This window comes from Pan paniscus, chromosome 3 (assembly GCF_029289425.2).
Source record: "Pan paniscus chromosome 3, NHGRI_mPanPan1-v2.0_pri, whole genome shotgun sequence".
Classification (NCBI taxonomy): domain Eukaryota; kingdom Metazoa; phylum Chordata; class Mammalia; order Primates; family Hominidae; genus Pan; species Pan paniscus.
Window position 1 is genome coordinate 159,847,697 of NC_073252.2, and position 17,984 is coordinate 159,865,680.

A 17,984-nucleotide genomic window follows, 5' to 3' on the forward strand; every position below is an offset into this window, starting at 1 on the left:
GCCTTAGGCCATTCCATTTAATTCTAACAGGTATTAAATAATGCCTTCAGAATTTGCTTTCAATGGCTCTACATTAATCATAAATTGTTGGTGAAGGAATAAGTTTAGGCACAAACATCGGGGAGAATTTTACTAAGAAAACACAAAAGACTTTTCAACTGTCTTTGCTTTAGTTTAACTTAGAATTGGACCCCATCTCAGTTCTTTAAGGCTAAAGTTGACAACAATTCTATGATTTATTCAAAGGCTGCTCCAGTCAGACTTGTCTTTCAGTTTGACATTCTCCTTATTAGTTACCGGGCAACCCCAAAAGAATTAGCTTGCTTTCAAGTTTTAAAGTGGATATTGTGCACTAACTTCTCAATTAATATGCAAGCACAGTTTACTCCATCTAAAAGTTTCAGGGTCTCACACTGAAAATAACTTCGAAATATGTTCCTAAGAAAAAAATGACAATGACATATAAACTAAACTGCAGAACTGTATGAATGCCAATATATTTTGGCAAAAGAGTAGGAAAATATAAAGAACTGATTTTGCTGCAAAAATTAATCCACAATTTAGAATTTGAGAATAAAATGCATAATGACAAATGTGTATTTATTGAATCAGCTAACTTAGTGATATAATTCTGTTAGACTTTAAAACTTGGTGTTCTAATTCTCTCATCCGAACTCACCCAACCTCTGTGTTTGAATTCTGTTCTGCTCTTTATTAATTGTTTAATTTAGAGTATCTGTTGGTCACTTAAACTAAAATTTAAATGTACATTACTTGTATTAAAAATACATTAGTTTTTCATAATTCTATAACTAGTAGGGTTAAGTTTTCCGAAAGGACATTTGTTAATGAGAATCTCTCTCTCCCTCCCTCTCCTCTATTAACATTCATTCATTCGTTCAGTCAGTCAGTCTTTTATTCATTCATTATTTCACCAAATATGTATGGATCACTTTTTATGTGCCAGACACTATTCCCGTTGATGAGACTATACAGGATGAACAAAACAGAAAAAAAATTGTGTCCTCATGGAGCAGACTGCATAAATTTTATTCAGAAAAGATATGCTACAGAAGGTGACAGTGTTGGAGTGGAGTGACTGAAATTATACATATAGCCACAGGGATAAATTGATTTTTGAATAAAATTCTGAATGAGGTGAACATGATCCAAGCATACATATGTGAAAAAACATGTCCTAGGGGAGAAAAAAATTTCAAATGTCCTGAGTTACATACAAGAGTTCTTAGCATTGTCAAAAATATTAAGGAGATCACTGTGTGTGGACTGGATCGAAGGAAGGAAATTTAGTAGGAAATACAATCTGGGCAGTAATAGCAGCCAGACAGACTAGCACTTGGGGCATTTGGTAGGACTTTGGTTTTTACTCTGACATAGCTGAGAAAACATATACATTTCTTCTCAGGGGGTAATATTATCTGAATTACATTTAAATAGAATCATTTTGGCTGTCTATTGAGAATAGGTTGAAAGGGCAAGGGCAAAGTCAGGGAGGCCATTAAAGAAGGTATTGCAGTAATTCAGGTGGGCTGTGACAAAAACATAGAACAACGTGGTAGCAGTGTATTTGGAATACCTACTTAGAGCAAGGTTTGCTGATAGATTAAAGTTTTGCTGTGAGAGAGCCAACAAAGATGACTCCAAGGGTCTGAGCTGCTATAAGGATACAAATATGTACTTATTCCTTCTTCACCTGTCTTGCAGCACTGCCACACTCTCTGAGATTTTCTTCTAGTTCCCTGGCTACCCCTACTGAGTCTCCTTTACTGCTTCCTCTTTTCCTAAGCACTAGTGTCCTAGGCATTGAGATCTTATCTTTCTTCCATATAGCTCATTCTTTTAGCAATCTCGTCTAATCTCCTAGCCTTAAGTCTCATTCTATTGCTAAGGATTTATATGCCTAAACCAACCTCACCATTGAACTTCAGACTCACTTATTCAACTGTCTTTTGACATCCCTACTTGGATTTCTAATAACATGGCCTATCTGTAATGTTTCAAACTGAATTTCTGACCTTCCCTTACTTTCTTGACCATCTTTTTCATCTTAGTTACAGGTAACTCCATTCTTCTAGTCGTGCATATCCTTAGTGTCACCCTGTGTTACTCTGTCTCTTGAGAGATAATACACCTCAAATTTTCATTAGTATGATTTTTAAACATGTTGACTTTGAAATTACTTTGACTATAATTCCAAGGATTCAAAGTAGGTAGATAAAACTCATAGGACGTATTTCAAACAGATACATAAAGTTTGAAGCCACTAGCATATGCATAAATTATCACTCTATAAATTAGAACATAGAGTAGAACTCACTGATCTAAAACTGAGTATTGCAAAACATATAAGAAAAATATAAAGTTGAATTAATCAAAAAAAGAGGATGGAAGCATAAAAAAATTACAGGAGAAAAATCAAGAGATCAAGGAATTATGAAATCCCAAGGAACATATTATTTGGAAGGAAATTTTCAATAGTACAGAATTATTCTGAGAGGTGAAGTACAATTATGTCTAAGAAAATGCCCATTCAATATATTGACATAGAATCATTGACTTTAGATAAAACGTTTTTTGGTGCTCATATGGGATTAAATGTCCAGTTCAAGTTATCTAAGGGAGGAGAAGAGGGTGATTGAAATTTGTACAAAGTGGGAAAAATTACATGATGGAAATATGACTAGGAATAAAAAGCCTGTTATGGAGTGTAGCTGGAAACTAAAGTCCATAGAGGTATTATGTTTGTTGTTTATTGGCTTTTTGCTTTATTTTGTTTAGTTTTGTAATATTACATTATTATTTATATCACTGAGATTTGAGAATACATAAATGATGGAATATACCTGGTAGAAATTTAGAGGATTAGGATAAAAAGAAGAGACAGCATGACTGATTGTATATGGTTATTGAAAGGGTGGGTGTGATAGAATATAATTGGGGGCAAAATTTAGATAGAAAGAAGACCAGTCTCTGTAATAGAACAGGTGGGAACAGGAAGGCTTAGTCATAGATGCAGGAGGTTTCTAGGTTTGATATGACGAATTAAACATATTCAATCTTGATTTATTTTCTTTATGTAATAGAAGGAAAGGTGGTTGGCTAATTGTGGAAGTTGAGTGTTTTGTCTGAAATTTGAGAAGATGGAGAAGATTTTAAGTGCATGGCTTTTTGCGAGAGTAGGTGAGAAGAATCACACATACAGCTTGGTATGATTGAGCCAATCCTAGTTGAGTTTTGTCGTCACAAATTTGTAACAATCTTAGGCTTAGTTTACCTATAGTTGAGTAGGCTTTTTATTGATATTATATTTCACTGTATTTGTTTTCTAAAATCAAGTTCTCTCCCATACAGTTTTATATAATTATAAATTACCAATGCAAATCTGTCTAAATATTCTATAAACAAGAAATATTTAAGAAGCATGAATTTGGAGAAGGGAAACTAGTAATTAATTAGTGGACTGGAAAGAATGACAATAGATTTGCAAAGTGAGAAGAAAACTTAAGGGTAAACTCCTGCATTACTGTCAAAGTTGTATAAACCCCTTTCACTAGAGACTTATTTAGGATTTGCAAATAATAACTGTTCCAATTTGCTTCTATTACTTTAATGTTACATTATTCACAATGGCAATACAGATTTACCACAATTGTATTTTACAAACTATAACTTCATGTTCAAAATATTTACTTTAAATGAGAAAACATTATAAAGAAAATTGTGATTATTTAACTATGTGAGAACTCACGAGTGATCAGAAACTTTTGTTATTCTGTCCACACGATTCATTCGAAAAACATTCTTACGTTAGGAAGACTTAGGTCTTGTCCATAATAGCAGAATGTTTATATTTCTAGGTATAACTTAATTTTAACATTCTTTCAAAAGATTTTCTAATAAAGTGAACTTGACTTAAAATAAGAAATATATTTGGTTATGTGTCAAAGCTAAATAATAGCAAACTATTCGTGTTTTACATTGTACTATGCTATTTCTTGGAAGAATTCCAAAGTGCTGTATATTAATTACATCAGCATACTTCATGAAATCCAGTCCAGTAATGTAAGATGGCTAAAAGCTTTAGCAGACAGTATGATAAAGATTAGCAAAGACAATCTGGGAAGAAGTATGGTTTTATAATAAATACAAGAGTCAACAATATGGTATCTTAAATATTTTTAAACAGAAATAAAATAAATGTAACGTAACTAAACCAATGTAAAATTCAGTCAAATTGGGATACACAGTAGTTGTACAAATGAGCTATAAGTGGTTCTGAAGCATCTAAACAAACTGGAGTTTAGCAAATAACACCAAAGTACCATGTTGCTAGTCTTTTAACTGGGCTGAATGTGACCACACTAGGAGATATTAAGGATATTTCTTTTCTAGTATCTGGATTTATGACATAATGATTATTAACATTTGATGATGGCTATGTTATAACATGAAAACGGATTTCTCCTGATGAAACACTAAATATTTCTGGCTACAATATCTTCAAACATAATTTACCTATTTCCTTCCTTCTCACTGAGAAGCAAATGCTCTCTGGAAAGTGAAGAAATCATCTAAATGCTAAATGCTAAGTGCATCATCTCCACCGTAACAGCATTGAGGTAGTAAACATTAGACTATCAACGAATTGTCCTCCCTTTCCATACTATAAGCTTAAACTATTTTAAGGGAGAGCCATAAAGTCCACACAGATAATACCCACAAATACTCTTTTATAATATATATACATATGATGTTACACGAATGAGACTAGTCATGTGCTCTCTGGTCAATACCAAGACTAATACAGACTTCCTTTCACATGGAGAGACATAAGAGTGAAGCACATGCAGACAGAATTGAGTTGGTCCCCTAAAGAGTTAAACTGACGCTCTCTGACTCTGAGAGACTATACATAGTACTTTTCACTATACATAAAAATAACTTGCTTATATAAAAAAAGAAGTAGAAGATATCAAGTAGATATAAGGCAAGGTTCTTTCCCCTTTTAGTATGGGAGTAATCAGGAAAAAAAAATCTAGTTTGCTGTTGTTTTTCCTGATCCCCATGTGACTTGTTTGCATTTGGTCACTAATAAAAAACATATAGTAAGACCATGTTATTCTAGATAATTAACAGAATTAACATGACTATTTTTAAAAACAAGTCAAAATTAAAAGGAAAATCCCTGTGAAAATTTCTTCTATCTCATTGCAGCAATACTGGAAAGTTATTTTCTTTTTAAGAAATTTCCTGTTATGCAAACACAGCATTTCCTTTAGTTGAATAGGTGGCATAAGTTGAGAAACTATAAAGTCCAGGAGAAAAAATGCACTACTTGTGATTTTTCTTTGACTAATATGTACAATAAAGCACATTCAAGCTGTGTTTAGCTTGGCTAAATGCTGAAAATAAGTTCATTTCTCTCATGGGATTTGAGAAAACTCAAATGTGTAGAAGACTTTCACTGGTATATCGAATAAAGCCCAAAATAAATCGATAAACATAAAATTTACAAATTAGCAAAAGATAGAAATAAATTCTGCAGTAGTCAAAAGTTATGTGTTCTAGCTAAAGTAATCTTTCTATCAATCCATATTATCTATAGTTCTTCCTACAGTAAACTGATGATATAATTCACCAAAGTGTCCTTATGCATATATACTTCAGTGCTCAGTTGTGAGTAGGTGATTTTAAACTTATGAATAATAGTCAATAGATCCTAACACTGAAAATAGTCAACAGATAAAAATAAAGTTTATAAAAATATAAATTTTGTGGGAAATATACATAGAGGTAAACCTTACTAATTTTAGCAGGCTGACTAGTTGAATTTCATTCTCAGAACTCTTCCCTTCTCTCTGATTGTAATTATTACTTCCCAGACAAATGCTACCAATTAAAAATGGTTTTAAAAGTGATAATTTGCAGCAGAATACTCACATTTATCACAAATTTGTTCTCATGTGCTATAAGGGAGAAGTATAAAATACTGAGGTGTTTTAAAAGATATTGTTAGACCCACTAAGTAATATGGATTGGAAATTCATGGAACTTGAGAATAGGAGAATGTCTCAGTAGATCCAGTCTCCAATAATCCCACAACAAATTTATTCTGTGTTATTCTGACACATGAATACTCATGAACATGTGAGCTTCCCTCCCCAAAGCCACATACATACACACACATATAGGTGCACACACACATGCACACACTTTATCAAAAACAGCTATTTTGGTGGTGGCAATTAAATTATAAAAATGCCTCAAAAATAGAGGGGAGACAGTGGGCATAGAAAAAAATGCCTGAAAAATAGAGATATGGTCACTCAGAATCCACTATATCAAGTGTACTCAAACTTGGAGTCATACATATATTATCAGTAAACTATAAAGCTAAATTTTCAGTTCTACTTTGTTTAATCAAAATCTTATCATCTTTTATTTAAAATTCTTTTTCTTAGAATTTGAGTCATATCCCTGATCCAGTCTTACCTCCTCAACAAGGCCTTCGCTGAACATTCTATCTAAATCAGCACCCCCATTATTATTTAACTTTTTTTTTCATTTTTCACAAAAGTCACTACTTCTAAGAATAATATATGTTTGTCCATTGTCTGTTCCTCCCACTGGATTGTATCTTCCATGAAGAAAACTATTCTGCAGTCTCAACTGACATATCCTTAATGTCTTAGCCCCTGCAAGAGTGGACACTTTTCCAACAGAGTCTTTGAACTCCAGAATTCAATAGTCAGGTGGAGGGATAGGCAGAGACACACACAGATATATGCCATAAAATGTGATATTCAATAGTGGAATTATGTATCAAATCTAGATAGTACAGTCCAGAGAGGAATGCAGTCTTAACTTGGGCAGCTGAAGGTGAGCTGTGAGAAGGTGGGAACTGAAGAATTTATAGAGAAAGATGAGATGGTAAAAAAAAAAAAAAAAAAAAAAAAAAAAAAGTAGTTTATCTCCATAGCAAAGGGTAAAAGCGCATTCTATCTAGAGGACATAGCATAGACAAAGTTATAGAGTCAAAAGAGTGCATGATAAGACTGCAAAACAGCAAATAGTGTTGTTGCAGTAGTGCAGAGTTGGAATGGTTAAGTTACTAAATAAGGTTGGGCAAGTAGTATGTTTCAATGATTCATGGAGAAATGAAAGTAATTTTCTTATGTTGGTAAGAAATGTCATTAGATTTATTAGTAGCCTAATGAATATATATATATATTTAAACACAATCTGGAAAAGTTATAGAGTGTCAGTCAACAGTCAACCAACTTCTCCTTCGGTTTAATATTTTGATGTGAAGTTATTCATTCCAATGCTAAAATTGTAGTTGCTTCTTATTGTATATTCATATTGTATTTGCTGTGTTTATGTAATTTTCAGTAAGAAAATCTAGAGAGAACTTGTGATTGGGTTGAGATATTCTCAGTATTGCCCCAAATTATAAAGACCATAAACAAGATATCAATGACATGCACTTGACAAAAAAAAATCAAACTAGGACAGCATTTACCACCAGAATTTTAAAAAGTTGTATTTTTATTTTATTGCATACATATTCTGATGTTACATACTACATTTAGAAGTTATATGAAGCAGGCCTGGCACGGTGGCTCATGCCTGTAATCCCAGCACTTTGGGAGGCTGAGGAGGATGCATCACCTGAAGTCAGGAATTTGAGACCAGCCTGACCAACATGGAGAAACCCCATCTCAACTAAAAATACAAAATTAGCCTGGTGTGGTGGCGCATCCCTGTAATCCCAGCTACTCAGGAGGCTGAGCCAGGAGAATCACTTGAACCCAGGACACGGCAGTTTTGGTGAGCCGAGATCACGCCATTGCCTTCCAGCCTGGGCAACAAGAGCAAAACTCCATCTCAAAAAAAAGAAAAAAAAAATGTTATATGAAGCAAATTCATGTGTGTCTAAATTGAAAATAATGGGAAAATATATTTCCCATTATGGGAAATATTACTAATGGTTTAGAAGTAGTTGGAAACATCAGAAAGTTTGTTGTTGTTGTTGTTTGCTTGTTTTCACCAAGATCATGTATGTTCAAATCCAATGAATATGACATATAAACTCAATCAAAACATGCAGTGTCAAATAGAGTCTTTAAGAATTTTCCCAGTGTTAAAATGGACATCTTTGGTTCATGGACTCATGAAAGACATAGACACACTGACTTTTACACAGTGAGAAGCTGTGTAACAGACTGGGTTAAGGAATTATGGTCATTTAGGGCAGAAAAGATAGCATGGATAAGGGATGGATCAGGTAGTGAGATATGTTAGAAAATAACACAAAGTCTCATATTAAGCATAACAGATAATTGAAATAGTGAAAAGGGAAATTATATAATATACTTTTAAAAAACCTATCCATGGTACCCACACATATAGGCACTCCTCTCCATAATAAATTAGAAACATTTATTTCTCAATGTATATTAATTTGAGGATTTGAAAAATACTATGGAAAAGAAAACGCAGCCATACAAAATGATGAGTTCATGTCCTTTGTAGGGACATGGATGAAATTGGAAATCATCATTCTCAGTAAACTATCGCAAGAACAAAAAACCAAACACCGCATATTCTCACTCATAGGTGGGAATTGAACAATGAGATCACATGGACACAGGAAGGGGAATATTACACTCTGGTGACTGTTGTGGGGTGGGGGGAGGGGGGAGGGATAGCATTGGGAGATATACCTAATGCTAGATGACGAGTTAGTGGGTGCAGCGCACCAGCATGGCACATGTATACATATGTAACTAACCTGCACAATGTGCACATGTACCCTAAAACTTAAAGTATAATAAAAAAAACAAAACAAACAAAAAAAAAGAAAATGTTCTTTAATGTGTGATATAAGATTTTAAAAGTTATGTACATCCTTCTTACAGCATTATTGTTTTGTACTACTAAGCTTTGACACTAACTATGGGGAAGATCTAAAATTAATATACAACCATACCTCAAACATATTGCAGGATCAGTTCCAGACCACTGCCATGAAGTCAATATTGCAACAAAGTGAGTCACCTGAATTTTGCAGTTTCCCAGTGCATGTTATGTTTATACTATACTATAGGAGCATTACGTGTAAAAATCAATGTGCATACTTTAATCAAAAGTACTTTATTGCTAAAAAATGCTAATGATCATATCAGCCTTCAGTGAGTCACAAGTTTTTGCTGTTGGAAGGTCTTGCTTCAGTGTTGATAGCTGTCAACTGATCAGAGTGGTGGTTGTTGAAGGTTAGGGTGGATGTGGCAATTTCTTAAAATAAAAAATGAAGTTTGCTGCATTGATTAATTCTTTCTTTCATGAAAGATTTCTCTGTAGCATGTAATGCATTTCATGGATTTCATCTAGAGTAGGACTTCTTTCAAAATTAGAGTCAATTCTCTCAAAGCCTGCCACTGCTTTATCAACTACGTTTATGTAATATTCTAAACCCTTTGTTGTCATTTCAACAACGTTGACAGCATCTTCACAAGGAGTAGATTCCATTTCAAGAAACCACTTTCTTTGCTCATTCATAAGAAGCAACTCTTTATCTATTCAAATTTTACTGTAAGATTGTGGCAATTTAGTCACATTTTCAGCTTCACTTCTAATTCTAGTTCTTTTGCTATTTCCACAACATCTGCAGTTACTTCCTTCACTGAAGGGTGGAATCATGGGAAGTAATCTATGAGGCTGGAATCACCTTCTCCAAAACTCCTGTTAAAGTTGACATTTTGACCTCCTTCCATGAATCATGAATGTTCTTAATGAGATCTGGAATGGTGAATCCTTTCCAGAAGGTTTTTAATTTACTTTGCCCAGATCCAGATCCATCAGAGGAATCACTGTCTATGACAGCTGAAGTTTTACAAAATATATTTCTAAAATAATAAGAATTGAATGTCAAAATTATTCCTTGCTTCATGTGCTACAGAATGAATGTTTTGTTAGCAGGCATGAAAGCACATTAGTATCCTTGTAAATCTATATCAGTGCTTAAGGGATGACCAGGTACATTGTGAAAGAGGAGTAATACTTTAAAAGTAATCTTTTTTCTGAGCAATCGGTCAATAATGAGCTTAAAATATTCAGTAAACCATGCAGTAAACAGGTGTGCTATCATACAGGCTTTCTTCTTTCATTTATAGAGCACAGAGTGATTTAGCATAATTCTTAAGGACCTCAGGGTTTTCAGAATGGTAAATGAGCATTTGTTTCAACTTAAATGCTGCTTCCCCAGCAGCATTAGCCCCTAACAAGAGAGTGAACCTGTCCTTTCAAGGTTTGAAGTCAGACATTGACTTCTTTCTCGCTAAGAAAGTGGTGAATGGCATATTTGTTTTCATAGGAGGTTGTTTCGTCCACATTGAAAAATCTCTTGTTCAGTGTAGCCACCTTCATTAATTATCTTAGGTTTTCTTAATAACTTTCTGCAATTTCTGCATCAGCACTTGGTGCTTCGCCTTGCACTCTTATATTATAGAGACAGCTTCTTTCCTTAAGCCACGTGAACCAACGTCTGCCAGCTTCCAACTTTTCTTCTGCAGCTTTCTCACCTCTCTCAACCTTCACAGAATTGAAAAGAGTGAGAATTTTGCTCCAAATTATGCTTTGGCTTGGGGGGAGGTTGTGCTTGTTTTGATTTTTTAGCCAGACCATTGAAACTTTCTTCATATCAGAAATAAAGCTGCTTCACTTTCTCATTATTCATACATTCACTAAAGTAGCACTTTTAATTTTCTTCGAGAACGTTTCCTTTGTACTCACAACTTGGCTAAATATTTGGTGCAAGACGCTTAGCTTTCAGCCTGTCTCGGCTTTTGTTATAACTTTCTCAGTAAGCTTAATCATTTCTAGCCTTTGATTTAAAGTGAGAGACATGCAATTCTTCCTTTCACTTGAACACTTAGAGGCCATTGTATGGTTATTAATTGGCCTAATTTCAGTATTATTGCATCTCAGGGAATAGGGAGGCCTGAGAAGAGGTAACAGCCAGTCTGGCAGAGCAGTCACAACACACACATTTACAGATTAATTTCAATATATCATAAAGGTGCAGTTCAGTTCATGGTGCTCCAAAACAGTAACAATGATAACATCAAGTTCTCTTCCTGATTTGATCATCACAATTTCATGCTTCTATCAAAATACCACATGTACCCCATAAATATATACAAATATTATGTACCTGTAATAATTAAAAATTTTTAAAAAGATCACTTATCACAGATCACTAGAACAGATATAATAATAATGAAAAAGTTCAAAATATTATGGGAATTATCAAAATGTGACACAGTGATATAAAATAAGCACATGCTATTTTTAAAAAATGACACCGACAGACTTGCTTAACACCGGGCTACCACGAACCTTCCATTTATAAAAAATGCAGTATCTGCAAAGTGCAATCAGATAAGGTACAGTATAAAGAGGTATGCTTGTTGCTAATAGGCCACTTTTCCAGTTATTAACTGAAATGGAAATAAAATAAATAATTTTTTAAATGACTGGACAATGTTTGTTAGTATTCTTAGGCAACATTCCCTAGTGAAAGAATTAACTTGGAAACATTTAAAGGGTGCACCTATTTAATTTTACAATATTTTACGAGTTTTTTAAGAGGATAATGAGGAAGACAGCATTTTTCATATATATGAGACACGTTCTAACTAACTCACTTTTAGATATCCTGTCTATCTCATTTTTGTCTGAAGAAATTTTAAATATCATTGGAACGCATTAAGTTTCTTATTATCATCTTGCCATTTTAGTAGGCTATTGACACACTAAATAACCACTCACTATTGCAACATGGGTTTTTTTATTTGGAACGTACATGTCTAGCACTGTGCTATTAAATAGGGGTTAACTATAAATAACGTAGATGTCTGACCTCTGAAGTTCATATTCTATCTGGAAAGACAAATAGCTATTACTTACAACACAATGTTAAAGAATTTATACGGTGATGTGGAAACAAGGATGTGAGGAGCAGCTGCATTTGCTGAGTTGTGGGGCAAAGGGAGAGTCTCCAAGTGAAACTGTTACTTGAGCTAAGAATTAAAGGATGGCAAAGTAATTTACTCGGGGAAAAGAGCATTAAGCTGAGCAAAGGCACAGAGTTGTAAACTCTTTAATCTTTTGGGAGAAACTGTGGACAGTTAAGCATAACCAACTGCATACTTCTTTGGACATGAAGATTATATAAAAATACATTCAAGAAAGTTTTCTCCTGGTTCCAGGAGAAAATTTATGCCTGGCTAAATATTATAGCTGAAGCTATTTGGTAAAGAGCCACGTAAATTAAATAAACATGCCAATTATTATAACAGTATTTTCAGTGTATTTTTAGAGTGATAAATAATGATGATTTTTAAAAACATAAATCACTAATGAAAAGATTTGTAATTAATGGAAATATAAATCATGAATTAATGATTTGGTTATGAAAACTAGTGAATTTGTATGATTTAAAATGTAGACATGTACACATATGTAAGAATTCCTTCTATAATATGTTTATCCCTTAATAGATTTGGGTTTCTAATTTATTAAGTCTGCAAACAGCCCATAAGTAAGAGTTGTCATAGGAATCTAATTATTTGGTTTGTGAATTCCCAGTGACTGAGAGTAGAGTATGCCTTATCTAGTAATATAAATTTTAGACAGACAACAAATAAATAAGATATATTATTGAAAATATGCTTTGCACAAAAATAACTATACTCTATGATATAGAAAATATAAAGACTTATTTCCAGATACCCCCAGGTAAGCCCAAACTAACACAAGACACTCTGGGCACAGGCAACTAAGCTTCTTCATAAGGAGATAAACACAAAGTACGTCAATAGCATGGAGTCTCAGTACAGACACACAACCTGTGCTCACCCTGGGAGACAGAGAATTGGTTGTAGATCTATGAAAATAGTGTTGAGACTAGTTTTATTAGTTGGGAAATGATAAAAATAATAATGATAAGATGAAAACACATATCATTCTTACTATGTAGCATGCAATTTTTAAGTTCTTTACCTATTATCTCTTTTAAGGTGCCCAAAAATCATGGTCTAGTTTTCCCTGCTTTCACCCTCACAACTGGAGGATTCATGGAGCTCTCCAGGGAATGACGATTGTGCCATGCAGAGCAGCACTTCTAAGCAAGTGTGAGTTCATGTGAGTAGAGCCAAACACGAGTCCAATTTCCATTAAAAAAACTATGAGTTCCGCGAGGTGCGGTGGCTCATGCCTGTAATCCCAACACTTTGGGAGCCTGAGGTGGGTGGATCACCTGAAGTCAGGAGTTTGGAACCAGTCTGGCCAACATGGTGAAGCCCCATCTCTAATAAAAACACAAAAATTAGCGTGGTAGCAGGGGCCTGTAATCCCAGCTTTTTCGGAGGCTGAGGCAGGAGAATTGCTTGAACCTGGGAGGCGGAGGTTGCAGTGAGCTGAGATCGCACCACTGCACTCCAGCCCGGGCAACAAGAGAGAAACTCCATCTCAAAAACAAAAACAACAACAAAAGCAAACAACAACAACAAAAAAATATGAGTTCGCCATATAGTATGTCCTTAAAATAAGTAAAAGAATATTTGACAGGATTTTCATTCCTGTTTTGGCAGGTACATAGTAAAGGTTATCATATAAATCAGCCTAATTTTAACCAAAAGTTGAGTGAGCCTGGAGCATTATGTTTACAATTGTTCATGTTAAAGCCTATTCCCAGCCAGGTGTGGCGGCTCACGCCTGTAATCCCAGCAGTTTAGGAGGCTGAAGCAGGACTATCACTTGGGGTCAGCAGATGGAGACCAGTCTGGACAACATGGTGAAAACCCATCTCTACTAAAAATACAAAAATTAGCTGGGTGTGGTGGCACGTGCTTGTATTCTCAGCTACTAGGGAGGCTGAGGCAGGAGAATTGCTTGAACCTGGGAGGCGGAGGTTACAGTGAGCGGTGATGGTGTCACTGCACTCTAGACTCCAGCCTGGGTGACAAAGCAAGACTCAGTATCAAAAACAGAAACAAACAAACAAAAAAACACCTATTCCCTTGAAAAACATACAATCTGCTCTAAGGACTAAGACATATGCAAGATTTAGAAAAAAGAAAACCTTAGAATAATTTAAATTGGTAACACTCAAGAACATGTTATAAACAAAGATATAATTATGGTGGTAAATCAGTCATCTAAGTTCTTCACTATTATCAGTATTATTTTCTTCCTCTTTAGGAAAATGTTGACTTACTGCACATGTACATTTAATACCATTATACACATACACACACACACACACGAATGAGACAAATGCGATTGAATTTATAAGTATATTATTATTCCAGAGCTTTTGTTGATTTCAAGTAGAATAAAGTCATCAAGAAAATGGATGCATAGATGTCAATAAGAAATAATAATAAATGATGGAAAGTGTTGGAGCTGTTGGCTTATGGTAATATTATAAATTAGATATTCTGAAGAAGATATCCTCTTGGAGTTACAGAGTTCCAAATTAAAAGAGGTAGCTGAAAACTGAAGCAGTCAGCTGATGCTGAAACTGTAGACATTTTTCACTCAGTATATCCTATAAGGTGAGGGTAGACAAAGGGTCTTAAGACAGTGCAAATTGAAGTTTTGGAACTGAGATGTTGGCATAATGCTAAAACTCTTGAAGTGGTATATTTGGATCATATGGTAATTCCTTGAAAATCTACAAATTTATATCTCTGGGGAATATATATATGTATGAGTTTAATAAATCAATAAAGAGAATATAGACATGGGTTTCCATGCAAGTAAAGAGATTATCACAAATTCAGTGATAAACCTATGGGAAGATAAAAGATCTTCACAAGTAGTGCAGGTAGCCAATGGGAAGTGGTTGAACACCAGAGTGAGAGAAAGCTTTGAAGATTTGCTTTTGACTCAACATCTACCTAACTCTAAATGCTTTATCAATGGATGCTCTTTACATCAGGAATGTAACATTTATGTTTGCAAAAGAAAGCCCACTATTAGCAAGATAATTTTAGTGTAACCCAAATCCCTAGCTGGAGTGAACTGACTGATTACATATACTTGCTCAAGTATTCTTCCACCTACTCTATTTCAAAATAACAAAAGTGTACGGGTTACAAACCAAAAGCATTACATCTTCACAATATTGTTTGTTTGAAAGAATTCAAAGGTGAACTTCTCAGTAGGAGAGTTGCATCATGTGGGAGATCAGAGGTGATTCTTTAGTGCCTGTGGTTCTCAGCCCTGTAGTCTCTTCTCTTCCTTTCTCTTGAATTAAGTTAGGATTAACAAGGAACACTGGTTGACTATCTGCCATGCCGCTAAAAAGGAAGAATCGCTAATCTTTCTGTGAAACTTGACCTTGCAGATGAAAATAACTAGACCAATCAGAAGTATAATTTCCATACAAGAGAAATCAAAGGCAACATGAACAACTTAAAGCATCTGAAAAAATTATAATTTTAAAATAAGCATGATGACTATACTTCAGAAAACAGTTTAGCAAAATGAAATAAGAACAAGAAAGACTAAAGAAAACCCAAGTGAAAATATCAGGCATGAGAAAACGATAGTTGACATAATGAATATGAGATAGGAGTTAAATATCAGAATAAATGAAGCTGAATTATTAGTAAAGAAGAAGATTAAATTAAGGCAAATAATTCTGGAAAGAAAGAACATATATCAAAAAAGTTAAGTGATATAAGTTTTTAAGTAGCAGATCCATTATCAGTTCATAAGAACACCAGAAAAATAGAAACATAAAAACAGAAAGTAGAAAAGAGTTAAATAAGTTGTAAAATAAATTTTCTGCAAGTGAATACACAATCTAGAATTGAAAGGTTTTTTAAAATGGCAATTAGGGTAGAAGAATAAATTCACAAATACTTGCGCAGAACAAAATTTAAAGAGACTAATTACAAATATATATGTATATTTAATTCTGTAAAAAATAATACTCATACAGGAAAAATAATTATATTGACATCAGATTCTCAATAACAAAATGCTTATAATGACAATTGAATATTTTAAAATTAGTAATTAAATGTTAAAACATTTATATGTCATTTTATAATATAAATATTCTTAGGAATAAAAGGAACAAAAATAGCTTCAATATTATGGATTGTCAATAATTCAGGATAGTTCTGAACTATTTCTATTTAAATAATTTAATAATAATTTAATTAATAAATTAAATAACAGTATTTAATCATTAATAACCATTTTTCCTTTTCACCTTGAAAATCACTCTTGGAAAAAAAGACTTTATTAAAAAAAAAAACTCCAGGAGAATTTGACAAGATAATAACTTTATGACTTCAGATATATTTTACTTAAATAGCATAAAAACAAAAAAGAGAGACAGAGAGAGAAACTAGTTCCATAAAAAGGGAACTGGAAAGACATGTTTGGGGTTGGGGGAGTAGAAAACAAAGGAATTTGAATTTTATCTAAAACTTTGTCCTTTGATGGGAAGATATAAATGTTAATGAAGTTAATAAATTAATAAAGAGAAAAACTATATTTGTAGATTAACTAGAAGAAATTAGGTCTATAAAATGAAAGCAGGAAATAGGAAAAATAAGAGCACAGTAAAAATATACATGGTAGAGGAGAGAAATAAAACCTAATGTAACAATACTAATAATAATAATTGTAAATGTTTTAAATTTACCATTTAAACCTCTTCTATGGGTCAAAAATATGGTCTAGTAATGTATTGTCTTCCAGAAACACTTAAAACAAAAGGACAAAAATGTATGTGTGTGCAGGGGAAGGTGTGTATGTGTACTTGGTTCAAATAGGAAACAAAATAAATTTGGTGTATCAATACTAAAATCTCAGATAAAATGTTGATTAAAAATATTGTAGAGAATTAGGGGGGAAATATATCTGTAACAGGTATCATAGAACAGGAAGATATAAGCATCATCAACATATAATCATCTAATAAGAGATTTAACACTGAATTAATATATAAGTTAATTATATAAATTAAATTGATTAATGGAGAGATAGGTAGATAGATAAATGAATAGATCAACAAATTGTTTTGTAATCTAACATATCTCACAAAAAACAAAAACTTCAACAGAAGAATCACTTGAGATATAAATAATATGAAAAGGAAGCAGCTCAAACTATTTGAAATATAAAAAAAATAGAAAACCCTACTAGACATATAAAGAATAACCAGAAAAAGAGCATTCTTTTAAACACACATTAACAAAAAATGAGTGCATTAGGCCATAAAGACAGCTTCATAAAAAATCTTTGGAGAAATTATACATATAATTTTATCAGATATCATTCAGTAATATTAGAATAAATATCAATAGGCTGCCGAGAGTAGCACACTATAAACAGAAACTAAATAATATTATTCAATAACCCTAAAAGAAAATCATAATGTGATTATGAAATATTTAGACTGAACCAAAGGAAAGCACCACATGATGAAATTCATGGAGCGCTGAAAAAAAACAGTATTTGTGGGAAACTTATAGCTTTAATTATCATGAAACAAGAAAGGTTATAGAATAGAAACTATTCATCTGGTGTAAGAGGTTGCAAAATAGTAACAACATTAGCAAAGAAAAACAAGAAGGAAACAGGGAAGAAAAAGAAATAAAAAATATAAACAAAATTTGAATTAGAATTTGTTGTCATTAACATTAATAAAATCTCATAGCCAAACCTGTCTCAAGTCTGAATTTAAAAAAAAAAGTAGAATTTTAAAATAAACAAAATGTAGAATGAATATAACTGGAAATGCAACAGAGACTTGATGTAAAGAGTAGTTATTACATTCTAATAAGTCTAGTCTAGTAATTCTACATGTAAAATGATACATTTCTGAAAAAACACAAAATGCCAAAATAGGACAAGAAGAAAAATAAAACTTACAT

The 17,984-nt window shown here is 33.2% G+C and overlaps 1 protein-coding gene across 4 annotated transcripts in view; it reads right to left on the reverse strand.

The window, feature by feature from the left end:
• The window catches only part of FSTL5 (follistatin like 5), a 778,780-nt gene that overhangs the window by 647,015 nt on the left and 113,781 nt on the right, over positions 1 to 17,984 (reverse strand). The gene's annotated exons all lie outside the window — the stretch shown is intronic.